Below are 20,078 nucleotides of genomic sequence, written 5' to 3' on the forward strand. Positions count from 1 at the left end.
ATGCTGTTTCTAAAAATGGAAGTATGCACAGGGTGGGAAGAAAATCAAATTATATAACCTAAAGACAAATGGTCAGGGAAGACTTCTCAGGGAAAGTGACATGAACAAGTTGTGAAGAATCTGGCCTGGCAGAAAGAGCCAAAGAGGTGACCCAGATAGGACAGGAAGTTGGAGTACTGTGATTGAAATGAAATGTGCTTGTTGCTTGTGCAATGACAGACGATGACGTCAGCAGACAGAACCAGGTCACTCACTGAGGTCACTGTGTGAACTATCTTCTGTACTAAGCCAATGTTGCTGGGCTTTATCTTAGAACACAGGAAAGACAGACATGGAGGGCTTTGAGAATGGGAATCACACAATCACATCTATACCTGAGAAAGATTGTTTCAACAGCAGAGTGGAAGTAAGATTTAAGTGGGGAAAGTGGGTGGAGGTGAGGAGACCAGAGAAGGCCTCTCAATGATTCCCATGTTGCAAGTAGATGATAAAGTGGAAAATTGAACATTTGATAAAACAGAAACAGGATTCAACCTTGGGTCCATCCATTGCGGGCTTAGTGGCCTGTGAAGAGATAGTCTCTTAACCTGTAACTTCATTTTTTTTATGAGTATCAAGAAAAGCAATGCTACCCTTCAATGGTTAGTATGTGATTGGTCCACCACACTTACTAGCACCAGTTTCAATCATTTACTGAACACATGTTGATGCTGGAGAAGTCAGGGCAACTCTGAGAGACATAGTACAAGCTTTTTGAGTAATTGGCTGTAGTTTGTGACTTTGGGATCTATACTCTTTGGAAGGCTTTGATTTTGGTGACAGACTGGTCAGCAGGACAACCCATCTAAGTAAGAGACATCTAGGTTGGAAACACTCATCCTTTGACATCCAGGTGAACACTAATGTTATATGAACTCTTCCTTGAGAGTTATGAACAAAATTCTATTTATTTCACAAATGACACTAGCAACAGACCAAAGAAACACTTCCACCCAAGGCTAGCTAACATGGCCAGTCAGTAAGTGCATTGTGCTTACTTACAGGAGCTTGGATGAAGGGTTACTTACAGGAGTGTGGGTGACCTAAAAGACAGCTTCATCACTAGAATGTTTCATTCCAGCAAGAGCGATGATCCCCAAAGCCACATAGATGGAGTCTCCCCTTCAATTAAGCCTCCACATGCAGTTCTCAAAACTGTATGAAGCTGCGGCAGAATTACATTTAGTTGTCAGGGAGGTGCATCAACTCTGTCTCAGATGAGCAGAGGTATAATGGCTGCATCTCAGATGAAGTTCACCTAACTGCCTCTTCCCATGCTCTCTTTCTATGAGGGGCTGTCAGGCCCACTTTTGAGAGCCTTTTGCAGATAATCACAGCTGCTGTGGTTGAAATGCCAGTGGCTATTGTGCTCAGAGGACAGTATTCCACAAGCAGATAAACTGATCTTGAGCAAGATACATAGGTCTGAGTCATGCGTGTAATTAGTATTCAATTACTATTACTAGAATGACCTCAGAGGCAGCTGGTGGTAGCAGTGGCTGTGGTGGTGGCACGTTCCCCACTACCCGCAACAATATTCTGTATTCCTGAATGAAAAACATATATACACAACCCTTATATTTTTATAGGCCTTTAATAGCTCAATGGCTGGGGCCACTTCCTAACCACCATGTGGCTAACTTACCCCCCTCTGATATTCCAGAATTATTGCTTACTAAAAACTGTATTCTATCTTAGCTGTCCTAGACCCAGTCGAGGGGCCCTCTGGGAGCAGGTCTTCCCCAGCTGTTCCATGGCTATCTCTCTATCCTACACCTTTCAGACATTCTTTGCTTCCATCAAGGCAGATATCCCTCTTCCTGCTTCCTCAGTCCCTTGCTGGGGAATCCTAAAAGTCCTTCCTGTGTCTCCTTGTGCAGCCATTGGCCACTGGCAATTTTATTTATCAGACAAAACAGGGTTCCCTCAGTCGTGTGTGTGTGTGTGTGTGTGTGTGTGTGTGTGTGCATTCACACACTCGAGAGACATTGCAAACAGGTTTTTGGATAACATAATTAGCATGAGAATACAAGCGGAAAGTCTTGAGTTCTGGGAGGAAGGAGGGAAATAGCTTGAAGGAGGTGAAAGAAGAGAGAACAGCTTGAATTCTAGCTCTTGACTGAATTCTTGCCCTGGTAAAAGTGACAGCTATTCAGGTGCAGAAAAAACATCTTTGGTGAAATGTGGGGGATGTAAATTTTTGAACCACACTAAAAGGAAAAAGAGACCAAAGCTCATACATGGAAAGCTCTGGATAAACCTATGTATTGATCTGTCTCTGTAGCATGAATAATAACCTAAACCAGGTCAGTGAAATAAACCATGTGCCAGCAGAAAAAGAATTTAAATAGTAAGGCCTGCCTGCTGCCTTGCTTACCCACTCTGCTCTGCGCCTGTGCACTGCAGGCAGGCACATTGTATTCACACTATGAACAGATCCTCTGAAAGACAACTCCTGGGACTACAAATGGACAGCCTTTGAAGATGGAGATGAAGTCTTTAGGAGAGGTAGGCACTGAAAAATCCTTTACTGAGGTTTATAAAGGTTCTACATACCAATGAGTTCAAGGCTATTATCCACTTTCTTTCTGTTCTATTAGATTTAGTGTATCTGGTTTTACATTGAGGTGTTTGATCAACTTGGACTTGAGTTTTATGTAGGATAATAAGGCTCTATTTCCATTCTTCTACATGCACACAACCAAACTAGCTCCATTTGTTAAAGACACTTTACCTTTTCCATTGTATGGTTTTGCCTTCTTTGTCAAAAAAATCAAGTGTCTGAAGCTATATGGATTTATTTCTTGGTCCCCTATTCAGTTCCATTGATCAACCTGTCTGTGTCTATACCAATTCCATGCAGTTTTTGCTACTAATGTTCTGTAGCACAGCTTAAAGTCAAGGACTGTGGTACCTCCAGAAATTCTTTTATTTTAGCTATCCTGTGTCTTTTTGCTTTTCTATATGAACTTAAGAATTGTTCTTTCAAGATCTGTAAAGAATTGTATTAGAATTTTGATGGAAATTGCATTGAATCTGTAGGTTGCTTTGGATAAGATTGCCATTTTCACTATGTTAATCCTACCAATCCATGAGCATGGGAGATCTTTCTAGCTCCTGATATCTGATTCAAATTCTTCAGAAACCTGAAGTTCTTGTCATACAGGCCTTTGATTTGCTTGATTAGAGTTACACCATTTATACTACCTGTGACTATTGTGAAGGACGCGATCTCCCTAACTTCTTTCTCAGCCCATTTATCACTTGTATAAAAGAGGGCTACCAATTTTTTTTCTTAGTTAATTTTGTATCCAGCCACTTTGCTGAAGGTGTTTGTCAGCTGTAGGAGGTTTCTGGTTGAATTTTTGAGCCACTTATGTATATTCTTATATCATCTGTGAATAGAGATACTTTGACTTCTTTTCCAATTTGTATCCCATTGATCTCCCTTTAACTCTCTTATTGATCTAGCTAGTATTTCAAGTACTATATTGAAGAGATGAGAAAGAGTGGAAAACATTGTTTTATCCCTGATTTTAGTGGAATTGCTTTAAGTTTCTCTCTGTTTAATTTGATGGTGGCTATTGGCTTGCTCTATAGTACCTTTATTATGCTTAAGTGTGTGCCTTGAATTTCTGATCTCTCCAAGACTTTTAACATGAAGGGGTGTTGGATTTCCTTGAAGGCTTTTACAGCATCTAATGAGATGATCATTCAATTTGTATATTAGGTGAATTAGGTTGATGGATGTTCACATACTCAACCAAACCTGCATTCCTGGGATATAGCCTAATTGACCATGGTACATGAGGCCTTTGATGTGTTCTTGGATTTGCTTTGCAAGTATTTTATTGAGTATTTTTTCATCAATGTTCATACAGGAAATTGGTCTGAAATTCTTTTTCTTAGTTGAGTCTTTGTGTGGTTTAGGTATCAGGGTGACTCTGGCCTCAAACAGTGAATTTGGCAATATTCCTTTGTTTCTGTTTTCTACTCTCTGTGGCCAGACAGGACTGCCAGTGGTGAAAAAAGGGACACCAAGCCACCCACAAAATTTTTGATCCAAAATTTTTCCTGCCTACAATATGTGTAGGAACAAAGATAGAGCAGAGACAGAGGGAATGGCCAACCAATGGCTGACCCAAATTGAGACTCATCCCATGGACAAGAACCAATCCCTGACAATATTAATGATACTCTGTTATGCTTATAGACAGAAGTCTAAATAACTGTCCTCTGAGAGGCTCCACACAATATCCAATGAAAACACATGCTGTTGGCAGCCGACTCTTGGCTATCATCTTTATAGCCATCTTTTTTTTTTTCTTTATAGCCATCTTAAGCCATATACTCTGACAAAAGACTTGTTTTCAACAGCCCACAACACCTGAGCACACTCTGATAAACATCTTGTTACACTGTTTAGTGACCCCAGCTGCAAGGTGCATGTGATATCCATGGCTACAAGACACGTGACATAGTGCCTTCAGTTGAGCTTGTCCACAGGGCAAGGCACGTAGTAAAGGGTATAAATATCCAGGATTTCCTTTCAATAAAAGAGAATTGATCAGACTCTATCTTGTATCCATCTTTTGCGTCTCTTCCCCCTCCATTGCAGACTGGAGCAGGAGAATAGACCATTACAATGTGGCCCCTGAACGTGGGGCAGCTTGGGCAGTTACAAAGTGGCGCTCAATGCTCGACAACAAGAACCAGAGGCCCAGTGAGGGACATTACCAGAAGAAGGACCGACTAAAAATTCAGAAGTGAAACAGAGGTGATTGCCGCAGGAAACTGCCCTGTGGAGACCAGTAGATCATAGTAATGATAATGGGGCAAGAAATAAGTCAGCCTGAACTCAACTCTGTTTCTGTTCTGTTGCTTGTTGTTTTGTAGGAAGCGGGTATGGCGGCCATTCCAAAATGGCGCCTGAAGCTAACACCTGACTTTCTCATATGCCCCTGAAGAAGCCATACCCACAGGCAATATTGTGCAGGCTCACTGCTACGCATAATCAGGCCATCTGCTACGTAGGGCAAAGTCAGATCTTGCCTTACCCACTGTCCTATCACATGCACCGATGTGGCAGGCTCTGACTGGAGAAGGCAGAGGGATTTAAGGGTGGTGGAGGAGAGGCTCGGGGGCTTTTTGAAGAATGTAAGGGTTCCTGAATAAACTGCATTGGGAAGAAGAACTCCGTGTGTTGCCGTCTCATTCTGCGGGTCAGAGTGGGCAGTGACATTGTTTATGAGTGTCAATTGTCTGCTTTTGTTTTGCTGTTTAAATGCTGTCTTTCATGTCCAAAAGAAAAAGAAACACATAGAATCCAAAATACTACCAAAGATTGAAGTAATCAATTTGTCAGAGCCAGATTGTGCTGACCTAGAGGAAGAGGCAGCCAAATATTATGACCCTGAATGGCCCTCTTCCCGTAGGCCCCCACCCTGTGCTCCTCCACCTCCAGATGCTCCTGCTATGAAGATGGTGGTTGTAGATCCTGGAAAGGAGTTACAGGACAAAATTTCTCTCCTTAAACAACAAATTTCTCTTCTTAAACAACAAATAGAGTTAGAAAAAGAATATCAGGACTTAATTAATCAGCTACAAAAATTAAAGACAGGGAAAAGGTCTCAAGAGGGCAAGGAAAATCACCCAGGTCCTCGAGTTCCTCAACCTGGAGTCCAAAGGTAGCCCCTGTCCTCTGGTTTTAGTTCAGCCACAGATCAACCAGAGGAGGGAGAGATTAAGGTTTTCCTTGTATCAGAGACTAGAGATGCTCAAAGGGTTGTGTGGAGACATCACACAGGGTTTAATCTTCAAATTATTACAGAATTTAAAAATTCAGTGTCACAGTACAGTGCCACTGCTCCCTTTACTCTTGCAATCTTAGAATCCGTTGCAGAGGAGTGGCTGACTCCTGGTGATTGGAATACTCTAGTGAGAGCAGTTCTTAGTGGTGGTGACCATCGTATTTGGAAATCAGAGTATCATGAGAATTATAAAAAGACAGCTAGGAGAAACACTCAGGCAGGTAATGGTTGGTCCTTTGATGCCTTAGTAGGAGAAGGGCAATTTGCTTCTAGTGATAACCAGATGCAAAATGACCCAGGCTTATTTGCTCAAATTCAAAATGTGGCCATGAAGGCTTGGCGCAAACTCCTGGTAAAGGGAGACCCTGGTACATCTTTGACCTTAGTCAGACAAGGGCCTGACGAACGATTTTCTGATTTTGTTCATCGATTAATGTCAACAGCAGGGAGGATTTTTGGTAATGCAGAGGCAGGTATAGATTATGTGAAACAACTTGCGAATGAAAATGCCAATCCTGCCTGCCAAGCAGCCATTAGACCCTATAGGAAAAAGACAGACCTTAGTGGGTATATCAGACTCTGCTCTGACATAGGACCCTCCTACCAACAGGGCTTAGCTATGGCACCTGCCATGCAAGGACAATCAGTAAGAGATTTTTTGGCAAGTAGAGACAAAAAGGCCTGTTTTAAATGTGGCAAGCTTGGACACTTTGCAAAATATTGCAAATCGGAAAATGAGTTAACCCAGAGACAGCCCAGAAAACAGCCTGGGCTATGCCCGAGTTGCAAACGTGGAAGGCATTGGGCTAATGAATGTAGGTCCAAGAAAGATGCACAAGGAAACATCCTTTCCCATAATCAAGGAAACGGTAACAGGGGCCAGCCCCAGGCCCCAAACCAACACAAGCCAAAACAGGCTTATGGGGCAGTCAGTTTCATACCAGCAAACTACAACCCCTTTCAGAACTTAGTCGAGCAACACTAGAAAGCGCAAGACTGGACCTCAGTTCTGCCACCCACACAGGTCCCCAGAAATGGGACCTCAGGCCTTACCTACTGGAGTCTTTGGACCACTCTATCCAAATGTGTTTGGCCTGATAGTAGGAAGAAGCAGTGCTACTATGCAGGGACTACAAATTTTTCCTGGAGTTATAGACAATGATTATCAAGGTGGGATTAAGGTAATGGCCAAGACTATACAGAATATAGTCACTATTCCTACAGGAAGGAGGATAGCTCAACTATTGTTACTTCCATTGTTTCCTACTAATCACAAATATAAGAGTCCTAAGAGAGGGGATCAAGGTTTTGGTTGCTCTGATGCATACTTTGGTTCCTCTGTGGATTCTGAAGGAAAATCTCCTGCAGATAGATTCTGGCATCCTAATACCAAAAAGAATTTTGTAACAGTCCACTGGAAAGACCCATTAACTGGAACCTGGAATGGGCCAGATCCAGTACTTATCTGGGGAAGAGGTTCTGTCTGCATATATTCCCAAACAGCAGATTCCACATGCTGGCTGCCAGAGAGACTGATCAAACAAATAGAACTCCCCTGAGAAGCATATTTTTTCTTTACAGGAAACATGAAGATGCTTCACTGGGGTGGATCAACCAGCATACCTGACTTGGAAAGTTCTCAGTGCAGAAGAAGACATCACCACTCGCGCCTCCAGGGTGGCTCTATTAGACTCTTGGTTCCCTGATTTATGATTTAGTGGGGTACATTGTTTAAACCCAAGAGAGAACCCATTACCATAGTTACTATAGTTGTTTTTTAGGTTTGAGATTGATTGGGGCAGGGGGAGGGATTTTCTTACTTGTTTTGTTAAGATCAAAGCTATGATCAGTTCTGTACTTATATAGATGAGATTTAGAAAATAGTGTTACAGAATAGAAGAGGCTTATACTTTTTACTCCTACAACAGAGGGAGTTGTGTGCTACCCTTAAAAAAATGTCGCTCTGAGGCAGAATGGTTTACACCAACCATTCAGGCATTGTTAAGTCTCTTGTCTGTCAGGTACTGATGGTTTTCGTACAACAATAGATAGGCACTATTCAAATGAAACCCATACAGGTCCATTATTACAGGCTGGAAGTAGGGGACTAAAACCTCTGTCATCAAGACTGATGAGGATTAACCCCTAACTTACGTGCTAAGCCGGATAGTCAATGACAGGAAAGAGAACACTTCAAGACCCTTGCCCCTAACTGGAGACCTCACCATCCTAAGACAGGAGCTCAACCAATGGATGTTGAGTATCCAGAGACAGAAAAGGGAAGCTGGGGTCCTTTGTTCCAACCTAAGACAGGCACGGTTTCCATAAGTTTTCCCAGCCTTCCATTTTGAAAACAAATTTAAAAGGGGGGACCTGTTGGGAGCCGACTCTTAGCCAAAAGAGGCTATCATCTTTACAGCCATCTGAAGCCGTATACTCTGACAAGACTTGTTTTCAACAGCCTACAACAGCTGAGCACACTCTGATAAACATCTTGTTACACTGTTTAGTGACCCCAGCTGCAAGGCGCAGGTGGTATTCATGGCTACAAGGCACATGATATAGTGCCTTCAGTTGAGCTTGTTGATGAGGGCAAAGCACGTGGTAAAGGGTATAAATATCCAGGATTTGCTTTCAATAAAAGAGAAAAGAGACTTGACCAGAGTCTGTCTTGTATCCATCTTTTGCATCTCTCGCCCCCTCCATCTCCACTCTCTCTCTTGCTAGACCCTGACCTGCAGACTGGAGTAGCAGAACAGGCCATTGCAAAGTAGCAGAATGGGCTGTTACAAAGGAACAGGCCATTACAACATGCTGATACCCACAGCCAAACATTAGATGGAGCTTAGGGAGTCTTTTGGATTCATTGGGGGAAGGATTGAGTCCCTGTAGAAGACAGGGACTCCACAGGAAGAGCAACATAGTCTGGACCTTTGGGGCTCTCAGAGACTGAACTACCAACCAAAGATCGAGCATGGGCTGGATCTAGGTCCTCCACATATATGCAGCAGACATGTGGCTTGGTCTTCACGCAGATCCCCCAACAACTAGAGCAGGAACGGTTCCTGAATATGTTGCCTGTCTGGGGTTCCCATTGTCCTAATTAGGCTGCCTTGTCTGGATTCAGTGGGAGAGGATGATCCTAGTCCTGCAGTGACTTGATGTGATGGTGGAATGGGGGTGCTCCCCCTTCTCAGAGGAGACAGAGAAGAGGGAATGGGGGTGAGGATCTCTGTGAGGAGGTACTGAATGGGGGGGAAGGGAGCTAATATTGGAATGCAAAGTGAATAAATACATTTTTTTCAATAAAGTTCTGACTAGTGTTCAGTAATCAGTAAGTTATAAGATTACAAGACACCTTTGAAATCTTTTCAATTTGCATATTTAAATATGCTATCAGCTGGAATCATTTATTTCAAAAATCACAAATCAATCTTTCTTAATACTTTGAACATGCTTCAGAAATTTTAATATTTCCCAGACATCGTCCCAGAAAGTTTGGAAATGAGTGTGATGTTTTTGCACATCACAAAGGCTGCAAAAACACCACTTGTTTTCAGGGACACAGTGCCACAGACTTGAGGTGTCAAACAGTGAAGACTTGTTCAGGTGGTGAGAAAACATAGTAAATCATACAACTTTGCAGAACACAAAAAAATCCTTCAACAAACATCAAGGAAAGTTTTTAAGGCATGAAAGACAAACTCAAATGAAATATCTTTTGATGCTTTTGAACAATGATGGCAGTATTTCTGAAAGACTTGATCTTCTGGTGAAGGTTTCAAAACAGCAAATAAAAGAGAGCAGCAATTAACTGAATTTTCACTTTGGTAGGATAAACATGTTTCATATCATAGTAAAGCTTCACTCTTCACATACATTGAATTTTTTTCAAGGGATGAAGAACTTATTATGTTCAAAATACTCTTTTCACAATTACTTGCTACAGGCACAAAAGTATTATCAAAACAAGATCCTAAGAATTTCTAAATTCCTTTCATAGAATATGACTTCCCCTAACAAGGTGGTTCTTAACTTATGGGATCAAACTACCCTTTCACAGGGGTCACCTAAGACTATCATAAAGCACAGATATTGACATAATTCATAACAGTAGCAAAATTACATGTCTAAAGTTTCAATGAGAATGATTTTATGGTTGGGAGGAACTAAAATCTGGTTTCCTAATTGGTTCCTGATTTGGTCAAAAGAGAAGGCAGAAGCCAATTGCTGAGTAAAGTGTAAAGGTGGAATTTCTGCATCCTAGGAGGAAAAGGGGGAACTTGAGGAAAGAGAAGGAAGCTTTTTGGAGCCATACATTGGAAGAAAAAGAAAGCAGCAGTCATGTAAGGCCTTGGGGCACCTATGGCCTGCATTCTCCGCTGCAGACAGGGACTAAGGAGGATGGTGGAGGTAGCTGATAGCTGATAAGATTAGGGCAGGAGATTCAGTGCCCAGCAATTGTGCTATCTGGTTAATTTTAAAATAATAAAGCTGTCTCGTGTTTTCCATCAACAGAGCAAAGGTGAGCAGAGAAAGAGGGCAGCTGGGGTGGTAGCTGGCGGCTTGGTGAAGATAAGCTGAGAGAGGCTGGGAGCACAATTACAGATTGCAGCTCCTTGGAAAGGCAGAAGCTGGCTGATGGCGCAGCTAAGCCAGGAGCATAAGCCATGGTCCCAGGCAAAGGAACCAGTGTGTTTTTAAAATTACATGTAACAGTTGAGGGTCACTACAACATGAGGAAGTGTATTAAAGGACTATAGCATTAGGAAGATTGAGAAGCGCTGATCTAACACCTTTGAAATAGAAATTCAGTTGAAAGCACCAGAAATTCTAAAACATTAACATTCAACCTGTGTAAGATAGCACTAAATATTTTTTTGGGAATTTACAGTTTTCTTTGATCACCAAATATTTTAATGGAAATATTTACCAACTGAGTGTGTCAACACAAAAGTATAACTCTCAATCCAAAGCAGATAAGAAATTGTTTATTCTGGAGATAAATATGAGTGGCCATGGCCCAGGAACACAGATTCAATTTAGTCTAAATTCCATGCTCCAGTGTAGTAATACTTCCATGAACTTCCACAGTAGCCAAGTAAAGGAAATCATAGATGAAGACATGTTGGAAATAAATCAGTGGAAATATCAGGTAAGTGAATACAGAAAAGTGGGCAAGTCTTAGCTACAGACATCAGATGCTAAGACTACTCGGGCTGGTAAATTTCCACAAAAGCTGCCTGTTTACAATAGCTTATAGCCATCTGTTTCAATGTTTCTGGTTTTTTTACAGAGACCCAAGACTTGGTGTTAGAATACATGTATGACAGGCCTATTGCTGATTTTAGGCCTATGGCTGATTTTAGGCCTATGGCTGATTTTAGGCCTACAGTGTGTGAACAGGGCTGCCCCTGACATCTCCTCCCTTCTCTAAGTATAGAAGGGCTGTGGCGATTCTAATCTTGCGAAGGCGGGGATAGAGGCCTGATCTCCAGTAATTGAAGGGGACCTTGTAATGGCTCTGGTCCCCCTGTCGTTGTCCAGTGAGGCATGAGGGCCATACCCATCCCGATGTCTTTTTCCTGGAGAGGGGATACTTCTGACATCAACCCCTATGCAGTCAGGCTTTTCCCTCAGGGAACCCAGAGACATATTTTTAAGTTTTATTTATATTCCCTTAGCCTCGCAGCCTAAGCAAGAATTCAGATCGCCTGGCCACATTCTAAAAATTACCCCACTTCATGATCTGGACTGCCCTACTGGCCATAAAATTAGATGGGATCTAATCCTGGATTCATCACTCTCATCTGAAGTTCACCTTCTGGAAACATCAAGACTCTGGACTAGTGATGGGTCATCAGGCAATATCCATAGGACCCATTAAAAATCAGACTATTAAAAGACTCTAGGGACTAGTTTTCTTTTGTGTGTTGCTCCAGCTGCTGAGGCACATGCTCCAGTACAACACATAAGAATTCTGATTAGAACTACAGACAAGACTAATTACTAATATCATTGCCCATAGTTCCTCAACCCTCACCTTTGACTTATGTAAGTTGTGTGGGCCAAAATGGAATAGGCATCCAAAGACTACAAACATATATGTTCCCTCATTCCCTAGGTCTTTTAGATATAAGATCCAAAATATGGAAAAGGCTTTGGCTTCCCTTTAAATATATGACTGTCCCTCACATGGAGACCCTGATTGTAGAGGCTAAGATATAGATTTTTCTCTTATATGGGGCTGGGAAACATTAGTTCCCTGGGTAACTGATACTGATAAGGATAATTATATTCAGTTACAGAGGATGGAGAGCCACTCTAAAAAAAATTACTTGGAAAATAATCAACCCCATTCAAATTAAGATTTAAAAATAGATATAAATAATATAGGAGAAAGAACAGGAAAACAGAGGGTGTGTTTTGGGCAGGGCCATCTGTTGAAAACAATCATTATCCTTATGGGAATAGTCATTACAACTACCTGGAAGAGGAGGAAGAGAGTCCTGTCCCCACTTAGACAAAGAACAAATGACACAATAAACACTCTTGGTCTGAGAGTGCCAGAATAGGACACTCATTGGCGCAGAAAAGGGCAACCAGCCCTCATCTCCCCCAACATGGGCTTGGTTACCTCACTGGACATCACAGCCTACTCTACATACTGTCACCTCTGCCTCTGTCATTCCTGCCCTAATACAAGCTCTGTTGATGACTGACATTGCCAGGTAGACTCTAGCTGATGGACAGAAGCAAGTCCTCTGAGCTGCAGGGTCTAGCTTCTGACATGGGGCCTATCAATGACTATATTAAGCCTGTTTCCAATATATGAGATAATGTATGGAATACAGAGAAGACTTGGGGACTTTGCCTTTATGTGTCTTGGTAATGACCCTGGGATGATGTTCACCATCCAGAGATTCCAGGTCACCAGTGACAGGGTCACTAGACATCCTTGTTTCCAACAGAATGTTAAGCCTTCTCCCTAACCCCAGAAGGACAAGACCCCTGCTATTAACAGGCTCATAAAAGATATCAGTGTCTTGGTATTTTCAACACTGTAATGTTAACTTTAGAAGTTACTGCTTAGTATTTAGTACCTCCAAAACGTACTTGGTTTGCTTGTGCTTCAGGAGTAACTCTCTGTATCAGTCCCTTTATCCTCACTGAAACTTCTGACTTTTGCTTCTGTTTACCTCTATTTCCTCAGGTATACTATTATTCTGGAAAAGGGGTCTGGGAACACCTGGGACTTCTGCATCAATCCCAGCTGGCCAGTGCAGCTCCAGTACTAATGTGCCTCTTAATAGGCATGAACATAGCAAGGTCTGCCAGCAACACTTATTAAAGGAGATCAAAATTTCAAATATTTGAGCCAATAAAGGCTGGTATAAAAGTTTGTCCCCCTAGCCTCAGAGAAAAATTTTGAGTCAACTCGCTGGGACAACTCAAAAAGGGGAGAATGTTATGGTCTGACCCCAGCCCCTACCCCCTACCTGAATAGCTGTAGCCATTTTTGTCCTATGCCTGCCAGCTATTTCATATTGTTGCTGTAACACACCTTGCAGTCATTGAGACAGAGAAGGGACTTGGCTCAAGGACATCCTGACCACACACCCTGTTTTGTTCTGTATGTTCTGTGTTCTGTAGGAGGTGTGCTAATCTTCATAATTACACAAAGCTTTAGGAAGGACCCATAAAATCAAAGGTCAATATGATCTGTTATGTCTAAAACAGCTTGAGTCAGAGCCAACCACAGGGCAGCCCTGCCGGCACCTATGTATGAGGCTCACTATAGTTGTTGTGGCTGATACTGAAGAATGCTACTAAGAAACCAAAAGGTTATGATTATAATACTCATGCCCTGTTAAAAGGTTAGCTAATAATACTTTGCCTAGTAAGCTAACTGTTCCTCTTCTTGCCCTTTAAACCTTGGAGCCTGGATTTTCCTATCAATAGCCTACCTCAGAGCAGACTGTACTGACATTAGGCTCCTGCAGTCCTTGTTGCAGTCCTGGATGTCCAGTGTAAGGTGTGCTTTGAAAAACTATACTTGCTTAACTGAGATCAGGGTTTGTTTGGTTTGAGTATCAATTACTGAACCCCAACAATATGTTCTGCTCACTCACTCACTCACCCTTGCAGGAGGCTCAGTGGGATATAAGTTCTGATCAGACACTCAAATTTGCTGAAGGCTCAGTGGAATGTACAATCTGATCAGTCTATCACCCTTGTTTGAGGTACTGTCCAGTGTATGTTCTTCTCAGTCATTCAGCCTTGCTGGAAGTTCAGTGGAATGTGGTTCTTTCCAGAACCTTTTTCGCCAATGCTATTCAAGTCTTTTAGTAAAAGAACAAGATCATGAGATGACAATTATGAATTAAAATGTCTCTTCTTAAGCATCAAAGTTAAACAATCCTTTAAGTGAAATGTTTAATGATTTAATATTTGATATTATTGAGTATATTTGATTCATGGAGAAAATTTAATTATTAGATGTTAAAATTATATGGCACAGCATGTTTTTGATATGTGTTTGAGAGACTAATGAAGTTCTTGTTAAAAAATAAGGATCAATTGATTTTAACAAAGTGATGAGAATTAGTGTATGATTTACTGATAGGCATTTGTGATGATGACATGACAGGCATTTGTGATGGCCAGCTTTGTCAACTTACAGGACCAAGGTTCACCTGGTAGTAGAGTCCCAATGAAGGGTTGTCTATATTGGGTTGTGCTGTGTGCATGTCTGTTGATGTTATGTGTCCAGCTTTCTCAAGCTCCTGACTACTGTGACTCCGTGAAGTGATAGAATGTAACATGCAACTGTGACCCAAAACAAATCCTTTCTCTTCTATGTTGCTTCTCATGTGGATATTCTATCACAGCAAGAAAAACAAGGACAGAATTATTTATTCTTTGGATAAAAAGATTTTTCAGGTTTCTATTGTTTCAGTAAAGATAAAAATCAACTTTGCTTAGATAAAAATCCACTTAAAGCAATGTGTTTGAAAGTATATTGCTATTTTAATGGATGGAATTCTACCCAAACTCCAGCAAAAAAAGAAAAAAATTGAAATGTAAACCTCCAACACAATATGGACGGTAAGAGGTGAGAATTAGAAAATTTAGGAAGGCAATTAATTATAACAAGGGCTGAACCTATTTTGATAGGACCAGTCCCCAAATAAAAGACAAATAGTGGAGCTCTTGCTCTTTCTTGCTTTACCATTACCTTGCCTCATGGAAGAGTTACTGACCTTCTTCAATATGTATGCAACTCATTCCAAAATCTGAGGGTTTTATTCAAAGGCCTATTTCACTACAAAACACTGTATTTTATTATTGGTGCTCTGTAGGAACACAGTCCAAGGATGGAATTGTGCGAGGAGAATTCTTGTGAGAAAACTCCAAGAAAACAAGATGAGAGTCTTATGATCTCAGCTTCCTCAAAGAACAGAATTGTTTTGGGATGTGTTTTTGTGTTCTTCCCAGGGGTAAGGGATGGAAGTGAGTTTGCTTCAGCTGTTGTTATTCATGTCTCTGTGGGGGGGAAATACATGTTTTTACTATGCTTGACTTTTCCTTGTGATTGAACATCTTACTCATATGATTCTTACTAACCTTCAAGCGTATAAATTCTCTGGTGATCTGAATAAAGTTGGTTATTGCATGAGACTTTAGTTTGCCTCAGTTATAAGCCCCAGTCTCCCAGGTTTATGTGGCTAACTAGAGCCCCAGTCAAACATAAACAGAACACACAGACTGGATAAACTGAGGCTACTGAGTATTTGGCCAATGTTCAGGAAATCCAGAAAACACAAGACTTGGGGATGAATGATTTGTACCTAAAGTTTGTACTCTAAAATGTTATATATACATATACAACATATACATGTACATATATGTACTTATACATGTACATATACATATATTAGTCATCAAGCACAATGAGGCTTAGAAATGTGGATGACTAAAATATGTACACACCTTGCATTTGTCTGGACAAGTAAGTCAACACAGATAGGTTGTCCATTAAATGAATGAGGTTGAGATATTTCTTTCTTCTATTGTTGGACTTCTTTAACAGTCTTTTAAAACATTTTATTCATTCATTCATTCATTCATTCATTCAGTGTGAATGGTGGCAGCAGAGCCTTGGATGTCATTGCATACAAGTAGAGGTGAAAATATCACTGGAAGGCATCAGGTTTCCTTACCCAATGAACCATCTCTCCAATCTCTGTTCTGGTTTTTATTATCTTCTATTCTATTTAAATATATAATTATGTTAACTATATCTTTTTTGAAACCAAAAAATTAAGAAATTCAAAATTAAGACAGCTTATGATTTTGTAAATCAAGGTATAAGGGTAATGAAAATTTCTCTTTGCAACCATTACAAAATTAAAATATCCACAAGAAATGAGTGGAAATATGCATCACCTCTATCAAAGAAATCACAGAAGTTCACAGAGGGCCATAAAACCCAAAATAAAACCCAAATATATGTGAAATTAAAATATATTAATACAGATAGCAATACCTGATGTAGCACATCTGTCAGTACATTATTTGCTGTTAGATATGCTTATAATGGAGATACAAATCCAATCACTGTACAAACTATATTGTGAAGAAATACAGACAGATGCACAGAGTCAGAAGTTATTGAGAAGTCTCTCAGCATACGGCTGAGAGAGTTGGCTTGCTCTGATGAACACTTCCTTCTGCTGCTTCTGGGTATTTACTGTGTGTTACAATTTGTTCTTAGTAGATAACTGACTATAAAGTTTATGTTTTTATTCACTCTCTCATAATACTCCACTAAAGTGGAAGGAAGACTCAGACATAAGTAAACCAAAAATTACATTCAGTTGCATGAATAACTTCAGTGAGTTCATATGATATACCACAAAATCACAATGAAAACATGAAAATCCACTTCAAAAGAATTTGTAATGTACAAATGACTCTCGTGCAATAGACATTAAACTGTATAAAAAGAAACATGCCCACTATAATTCCAAGCCTGTAAGTAAAACTGTGTGACCATAAAGAAATAGAAGGCTCTAATTAAAATTATTAGTAAGGATCTCACCTCAGAATACTATTGTCACATTTCTTCTTTAAGTATTTTTATCAGCAAAAACATTTTAAAAGTGTTGCATCATGACTTGGGCACTGGAAATGTAAGGATGAGTAAATGTCCTCTTCCTGATCCTCCACTGCCTCCTCACACAGCATCCTTCCCCCACCCTTGATGAGGAGTGCTCCAAGGCACCCCAGCACCAATATTCTCGTAGTTGTATAATGTTTACCAGGCCTGTTTATGCCAGCTGCATTTATTATTGTTATTCTGTGACTTAACCAGCATGTAAACAGATGGAACAGGACTAGAGAAACAAAAAGCGGGTTGTTATTTCTAAGAAATGAGTGGAAGATTCTGAAGACTTAAAAAAGTCCAAACAATTAAAATGACATAAGAAATAAAAGCAGAAATAAAGAGAGTGAAAGATGAGACAGAAAGGGTAGAGGTGGAAGATGAACTAGAAGAAGAAAAAGGAGGGAAGGAGAATGAAATGAAGACCTGTCTGAATATGTGTAAAGACATCATTGTAACAGAGAGAGGAATGATCAAAATCTAGAAACATTCAGTTCTCAAAATACTTTATAAACATATTTAAGTTCTCCGGTAACATAAGGAAATTGACCCTGGAAAAAAGAATAAGCATCTTAATATTGGTTTGGTTTATAAAATAACAACAACAACAATCATTTAACTAGACATATACCAAGAGACATGATGTTTTGGGTTCTACATAAAAGCATTCACAAATGGAAGAGAACCAACTGCCAGCAATGGTCCCATGTCTTCCACACATGTTCATGTTTACATACACACATACACACAGACACAGACATACATACAAATATATGTGCGTGTATGTGTATGTATGTATGTATGTGTGTGTGTGTGTGTATGTATAACAATATAAATGAATCTCCGTGTCTTAGATGGGGTTACTATTGCTATAATGAAACACCATGATCAAAGCAACTTGAAAATGAAGGGATTACTTGGCTCACACATCCATATTACTGCTCATTATTATCAGGGCAAGAACTTGGAGGCAGGAGCTGATGCAGAAGCACGGAAGAACGCTGTTCAGAACGACGTTTACTGGCTTGCTCCCCATGGCTTGCTCAGTCTACTCTGTTATAGAACCCAGAACCTCCAGCCCTGGAGTGGCATAACCAACAATGGACTGGACCCTCGCCCATCTATCACTGATTTTAAAATATACTTTTGGGCTTGCCCACAGCCCAGTCTTATGGAGGCATTTTCTCAGTTGAGGTTCCTTCCTTTCAGTTCACTCTTGCTTGAGCCAAGTTGACATAAGACCAGCCAGGACACTCCCAGTCATAATTTGCTAAGAAAACAACTCTCCTGTGCTTACTTCCCATCCAATCAAACCCTAAGAAGAATAAAACAGTAAAGTTCTACATAGCTGAAGATGTGCACAAGCATTTTCCATAAATTAACAGCAATTGTCATAAACTTGGCAAGGAAACCACAAGGCCTGCAGTGACCTCTGTTCACAGGACCACTGGCCACAGAGAACTGCAATTAAAATTCCTGGCTTGTTTAGAAGATCTTTGTATCCTGCTGAGTTGCACATTCACAGCAACAGGGATTTATATATTCCATTTAAAGTAGTTCAAATGTCATGGGAAAATATGTCCCAAATATCTCTACAATCAAGTCATATTTTATATAAAAAGCTAATCAAGAGGAAGTCACCGAACCAGCGATTAGCAATTGCACTTGACTCTAAGATTAGGACATGAAGCTGAAGAGGCAACAAAAAACATACTGCACACAAAGATCAGTTCAAACTATTAGTAAATTCAACTTATTCTTAAAGTAGAGACTAAAAATATTGTATGCAAGGAGGCATGGAATGATATTTTCCATATTTCCATATTTCACTTGGACTGGTAAGTTTTGATTCTCATGTACTTAATTTTTTTTTTTTTTTGGCCAAGCTGTGACTGTTTATTAACTGACCAGATTACAAAAATACCATGGGCAACACCTTAGTTCATCCTTCTAATATGCTTCTGTTGATCTGGTCTTCCCTGTTGCCAGCGTCTCCACCTTCTGCAAAGTGAGTTGCCTTCTTTTTCATTCCACCTCGTGGGGAAGATAATTTGAAAGGCTACAGGAAGTTATTTGCTTCCTTGAAGTGTTTCCCAGCTGTATAGATCTCATGAATTAGATCCTCCATGCAGATGATGCCAAATTTACCAAGAGACGGAGCAATCAAGGAATTATCCGTCAAGGCATTCTGCTTCTTATTGATTTTGCCATAGCCTCGCTTGTAGATGAGCTCATTTACTGACTTCAGGTTGGGGTACCCCCATGCAATGTACGGTTCCACAGTCCTCGGCGTGTTAATGGAAGCCTTGTTGAGCTTAACAAAAGTGCCATTGAAGATCTGTCGAAGGTGAAGAAGCTGCAATAGTTGCAGACCTTCGGGATTACTCCATTGATACCTCGGATTCTGATGACAAACGCCAGCTTTGGTTCTGCAGGCACATAGAAGTTCCCAGCTTTCCTTGCCGTCCTGACCATCTGAATCTCAGTCCGGTACATCTGCCTGTACTCCTTGTGATAGTGCTTTGCCTTCTCATAGATGAGCTTCCTCCTTGCCTTTCGGAGTGTCTTCAGGGCAAACGTCTTCCTCAGGCGCTTCATCTTCAACTCTGAGAATTTCCTTTGCTTTTTCTTAAGGGTTTCTGGCACAGCTGGAACCTTTTTCTTAAGAGTTTTTGGCACAGCAGGAACCTTTTTCTTAAGAGTTTCTGGCACACCGGCAACCTTCTTTTTCTTCTCTGGAACAGCCTCCATGCTTCCAGCTGGAAAAGGAGAGTGTACTTACTTATTTTTAATTTATCCATTCATAATCTCTTACATATATGTGAAATACTTTGGTCATATTCATACTTCATCTTTTCTTCACCCTGTCACTCCTGCCATATTTCTTCTTCATCCCAGTTCTCCCTCCTACTTTCATGCCTTTTTTGTGTGTGTGTGTGTGTGTGTGACCCACCATGGTTCACTAAGGTGGCATGAGCATGAGTTGAAGATTATTTTCTTAGTCTAGGAGTAGAACTCATCCTTCCACCAAACACTAACTACTATAGCTCCTCCAGAGCGTG

The 20,078-nt window shown here is 40.7% G+C and overlaps 1 pseudogene; it reads right to left on the minus strand.

The window, feature by feature from the left end:
- Window positions 1-18,958: 18,958 nt before the first annotated feature.
- LOC114617747 lies at window positions 18,959-19,767 on the minus strand (annotated as a pseudogene).
- Between the last annotated feature and the right edge of the window lie 311 nt (window positions 19,768-20,078).

This window comes from Grammomys surdaster, unplaced genomic scaffold, assembly GCF_004785775.1.
Source record: "Grammomys surdaster isolate TR1022 unplaced genomic scaffold, NIH_TR_1.0 138, whole genome shotgun sequence".
NCBI lineage: Eukaryota > Metazoa > Chordata > Mammalia > Rodentia > Muridae > Grammomys > Grammomys surdaster.